The sequence below is a fragment of the Gekko japonicus genome, unplaced genomic scaffold, assembly GCF_001447785.1.
Source record: "Gekko japonicus isolate JY-2015 unplaced genomic scaffold, Gekko_japonicus_V1.1 scaffold2456, whole genome shotgun sequence".
In the NCBI taxonomy this organism is placed as follows: domain Eukaryota; kingdom Metazoa; phylum Chordata; class Lepidosauria; order Squamata; family Gekkonidae; genus Gekko; species Gekko japonicus.
This window is the reverse complement of record NW_015169252.1, coordinates 251,320-256,705: the sequence shown is the minus strand read 5'-3', so window position 1 is coordinate 256,705 and position 5,386 is coordinate 251,320.

The following is a 5,386-nucleotide window of genomic DNA, read 5'->3' as shown; positions in this document are numbered from 1 at the left end:
CCCGCCCCAAGAGGCCACCCGGTCCTTGAGAAGAAGAAGAACCCTCCCCTCTGCCCCATCGCCCTCCCCTCACTTATTTCCCCAACAAGGAACGGAGCCAGTCCCTGCAGCCGCCCCCGTCTTGTTTCAGTTGTCAGGCTAAATATTATGAATCTCCCATTTGTCAACAGTGGCGGGCAGCCGTCCAGCTCCAGCTCCGAGAGCCCCCCTCCCTGAGTGCTGCTTCATCAACAGCGGGGGATTGGGGGGGGGAGGACTCCCGGCCCCACCCCTGAGCTGCTCTCCACCTGGGGCCAGAATAGGCTCAGACCGGGGATGTCTCCGCCCGGCTTCACCTGCCCAGGTGAGACGGCTGGCTGAGAGGATGCCCGCTGCGGAGACGCAGGGCGGGAGGGAGCACCCCAGGGAGCGTCTCTTCCCGGCTTGGCAATGAGGAAGGGACACTTGGAGCTGCCAGCTGAGCTCAGCGACCATCGCCTCTCCCCCCCAGCCTGCTAACGGGAGGCTTCCTGCCTGCCCCCCCGCCCCCCGGTCATTTGCACCCTCCCATGGCACCGAAGGGGCAGCGGGGCCTGTGGGCCTCGGGTGCCCTGCCTCTTGGGCGGCCTCTTCTGATCCTCGGCCTCTTCTGCCTGGCCCCGGCACCTGTGGTGCCCGAAAGTAAGTGTGTGCCCGTGTGTGTGTGTCTGTCTGTGTGGAGGGGGGCCCCTTTGTGCCGGGGGGGGGGTGAGGAGGGCTCGGAATCACAGAATGTGAGAGTGGGAACGGGGACCTTGCGGGTCATCTAGTCCCACCCCCTGCCCTCTGCAGGAGATGCCTGCCGTGCCCCACAGGGTCTGTCCCAGATGCCCAGCCAGAAAGGGGGAGCCTCTGGCCATGAGGCAGGCCTGAGCCGGGGTGATGTTGAGGAGGGGGCGGGGGGTGGGTGGGCAGCAGCAGTCAGACGGAAATGCAACGGGGGTTGGGGGTTGGATGGGCCTGTTTCAGCTCTGGAGCCATCGATGAGAGCAAGAAGAAACTGGGAGATGACCGGGGGGGGGGCACTTTGACGGAGGCCTCCCCTGCACGCAGTTGGCCCCCTTGGGGGCAGGAACCATGGCTCTGGTGCTCAGGGGGGGCGCGAGCAGCTGCTGACCCCCCCTGAGCGCTACTCTGCTGCCTCAGCCCGGGGGGTGGGGTGGGCGGGGAGGAAACCGAGAGCTGGGCAGCGGGCGTGAGCAAGGGTTAGGGCTTCTAGGGGGGAAGCCAAGACCACTACCTCCCCCCACCCCCGAGGCTGACCACAGAGATGATGGGGGCATTTGGTGGCTTTCTGGGGCGGGGGGGGGAGTCATTCAGAGGGGCTGCGGAATAGAAGAACCTCCTCCTCCGGAGCTGGGGTTTGATGGTGGTCGCAGTTTGACACAGAATACAAACCGTCGGGGGGATAGTCTCCTCTGCTCATTCTTCCCAAGCTGGCCTTACGGGCGAGTCAGGAATGCGTGGTCTAGAGTGATCGGCTGATATCTGAAGCACATTATGAATTGTCCTCGAGTCCTTCATTCTGGGGTCTGCGTTTTTTCAGAAAATCCCATTGCCGGGGAGGGGGGGGGAGCTCTGCGGGAGGCTCCTTGCCTTCTTGCTTTGAGCAGCTCCTGGTGGTGTGTGTGGGGGGGCTGCTTCTAGGTGTTGGGGGGCCCAGGGCAGAGAGTGCTCAGGGGACCCTCCTCCCCTTCTTTGTCCACAACCAGCCCCCCCCGCTCCCATCTCGACCCCTCCGGCAGCCCCCCCTAAGTGCCTTTTCCTTGAGGCCCTGGGTGTGGCGGGGAGTGCAGCTGCCACGACTGCCCCCAAAGCACCACTGTCTGGCACCTCCCCCACATGCTCTGGGCAGCCGGGAGCCTCGGAGGGGGGCACGCTTGCAAGGGAGTGGGCGCAGGCAGCTGGCAGAGGGGGTGGGTGGGAGTCGGTGGCAGAAGCTCCGCCCCACGGTATGTGGATGCTGCTCTTGGGGGGGGAGGCACCCCTGTGAGAGAGCCCCCCCCCGTTTCCCTTGCAGCACTCTCAGTTTGGCTGCAAACACGTCACAAGCTGCCACGGCGAGGTTTTGTGTTGTGGCAAGGGACACAACATGCATACATCCTGCCACACACACACTTTCCTTTTAAAGTGGTTGTGAAGCTCTGCAGCCTGGTCTAGAAGAGCCTGCAGTGAGATATGCCAAAGGCTATGATCCTGTGCATATTTACTTGGAAGTAAAAAGTACTGGGGTAGGTGGCATTGTTCAGAGGTAGCGTCCCTGTGCAGAATCCAGTGGCAAATGTTGTTAGGCATAAGAACCTCAGAAGAGCCCTGCTGGATCAGACCAGGGAGGGTCCGTCTAGTCCAGTCTCCTGTCTCACTCAGTGGCCAACCAGTTCCTCTGGAGGGCCAGCAGCAGGGCAGAGAGGCCGAGGCCTTCCCCTGAGAAGAACCTCAGAAGAGCCCTGCTGGATCAGACCAGGGAGGGTCCGTCTAGTCCAGTCTCCTGTCTCACTCAGTGGCCAACCAGTTCCTCTGGAGGGCCAGCAGCAGGGCAGAGAGGCCGAGGCCTTCCCCTGAGAAGAACCTCAGAAGAGCCCTGCTGGATCAGACCAGGGAGGGTCCGTCTAGTCCAGTCTCCTGTCTCACTCAGTGGCCAACCAGTTCCTCTGGAGGGCCAGCAGCAGGGCAGAGAGGCCGAGGCCTTCCCCTGAGAAGAACCTCAGAAGAGCCCTGCTGGATCAGACCAGGGAGGGTCCGTCTAGTCCAGTCTCCTGTCTCACTCAGTGGCCAACCAGTTCCTCTGGAGGGCCAGCAGCAGGGCAGAGAGGCCGAGGCCTTCCCCTGAGAAGAACCTCAGAAGAGCCCTGCTGGATCAGACCAGGGAGGGTCCGTCTAGTCCAGTCTCCTGTCTCACTCAGTGGCCAACCAGTTCCTCTGGAGGGCCAGCAGCAGGGCAGAGAGGCCGAGGCCTTCCCCTGAGAAGAACCTCAGAAGAGCCCTGCTGGATCAGACCAGGGAGGGTCCGTCTAGTCCAGTCTCCTGTCTCACTCAGTGGCCAACCAGTTCCTCTGGAGGGCCAGCAGCAGGGCAGAGAGGCCGAGGCCTTCCCCTGAGAAGAACCTCAGAAGAGCCCTGCTGGATCAGACCAGGGAGGGTCCGTCTAGTCCAGTCTCCTGTCTCACTCAGTGGCCAACCAGTTCCTCTGGAGGGCCAGCAGCAGGGCAGAGAGGCCGAGGCCTTCCCCTGAGAAGAACCTCAGAAGAGCCCTGCTGGATCAGACCAGGGAGGGTCCGTCTAGTCCAGTCTCCTGTCTCACTCAGTGGCCAACCAGTTCCTCTGGAGGGCCAGCAGCAGGGCAGAGAGGCCGAGGCCTTCCCCTGAGAAGAACCTCAGAAGAGCCCTGCTGGATCAGACCAGGGAGGGTCCGTCTAGTCCAGTCTCCTGTCTCACTCAGTGGCCAACCAGTTCCTCTGGAGGGCCAGCAGCAGGGCAGAGAGGCCGAGGCCTTCCCCTGAGAAGAACCTCAGAAGAGCCCTGCTGGATCAGACCAGGGAGGGTCCGTCTAGTCCAGTCTCCTGTCTCACTCAGTGGCCAACCAGTTCCTCTGGAGGGCCAGCAGCAGGGCAGAGAGGCCGAGGCCTTCCCCTGAGAAGAACCTCAGAAGAGCCCTGCTGGATCAGACCAGGGAGGGTCCGTCTAGTCCAGTCTCCTGTCTCACTCAGTGGCCAACCAGTTCCTCTGGAGGGCCAGCAGCAGGGCAGAGAGGCCGAGGCCTTCCCCTGAGAAGAACCTCAGAAGAGCCCTGCTGGATCAGACCAGGGAGGGTCCGTCTAGTCCAGTCTCCTGTCTCACTCAGTGGCCAACCAGTTCCTCTGGAGGGCCAGCAGCAGGGCAGAGAGGCCGAGGCCTTCCCCTGAGTGGCAGAGCATCCGCTTTGCAGGCAGAACATCCCAGGCTCAGTCCCCGGCATCGCCAGGGAGTGGGTGCCGTGAAAGACCTTTTTGTGCCTGAGAAGAACCCGGAGGGAGAGCTGCTGCCAGTCTGAGTCGGCGAGACTGACCTGGAGGGGCCGAGGGTCTGAGGCAGCCGAAGGTGGCTTCCGGTGTGTTCCCTGCCGGCGGCAGGTGCTGTCAGGAAGCGCCAGGCGGACTTTGCCTGCTGCGAGGTGGAGTGTTTGGGGTTTGCAGAGCTTATCCCAGCAGTGTTTATAGTAAATGGCACTTTGGGCCCCAGGCAGGCCCGGGAATGGCTCTCAAAGTGATACCTTGGCTTCAGGTTTCAGTTGCGCCTGCCACGAGAGGGGAGCGTGCAGAGGGGCAGTCTTGCTGTACTGGAGTGTGCGGGGCGGGGTACTTTTATCACTCCCAGGAAGAGGTTGCTTGCAACCAAGGCTCCCTCTAAGCTGTGGAGTCTTGTGAGCAAAAATCCTACTTGGTGGGCTACTGGCATTAAAGTTGTGAGCCAGTGATTTGGCTGCTGCATGAATTAGTTTGCTCTGGAGCCCTCCTTCCTGAGCGGAGACAAAAATGAGTGAGCCGGAGGCTGAAAAACTGTGAGCCAGCTCACACTGACTCAGCTTAGAGGGAACACTGCTTGCGGCAGTTGCAAGAGGGCACAGCGTGCCATTTCCATGGGAGCTGCCTGGGTTTTAGGCAGGAAGGGGATCTCCGGATCGGAACCCCCGGTGCCGGCTGAGGAGGAGGCTCTGTCTGAGGATGTGCAAAGGGCCCATCCCTTCCCACTTGAGAAGCACAGCTGCCACCACTCCGGGCTTCCAGACAATGCCGCTTAAGCCCCGATGTCCTGGCAGCCTCCCTCTCTCTTGGGAGACCTGGGGGGGCGTAGAGGGGAGGCCCACCATGTCCGGGCAAGGCCCTTTTGCCGGTTTCTGGCTCTGGGTCTCCAGCTTGGCGGGCGGGCTGAGCCCAGGAGGCTGTAAAAGCCCCTCTGAGGGAGCGCGCGGTTGCCAGCCTCCAGGTGGGGCCTGGGGATCTCCTGGGATCACAACGGATCTCCAGGCCACAGAGATCGGTCCTGCTGGGGGAAAGGGCTCCCGTGGAGGGTGGATTCTGGGATCTCAGGCCCTGTGGAGGCACCTTCCCTCCCCAAACCCCGTCTTCCCCAAGTCCCCAGGAATTTCCCAGCCTGGAGTTGGGAACCCTACGTTCCCAGGGCCCCGGAAGAGGCTTCCTGGCTTTCCGCCGGAGGCCCCCCCGGCCTCCCCCCCATTGCCCGAACGTCCTTCGGGGGGGGGGGGGAGTCAAGGTGGCTACGCAGGGCTTCAGGCCACCTTGGGGGAGAGGGATGATCCTAGACCCGCTTCCGTCTGGACTGGAAACAGCCTTGGTCGCCCTAAGTGCTGGGGGGAGGGCTCTCCTGGACC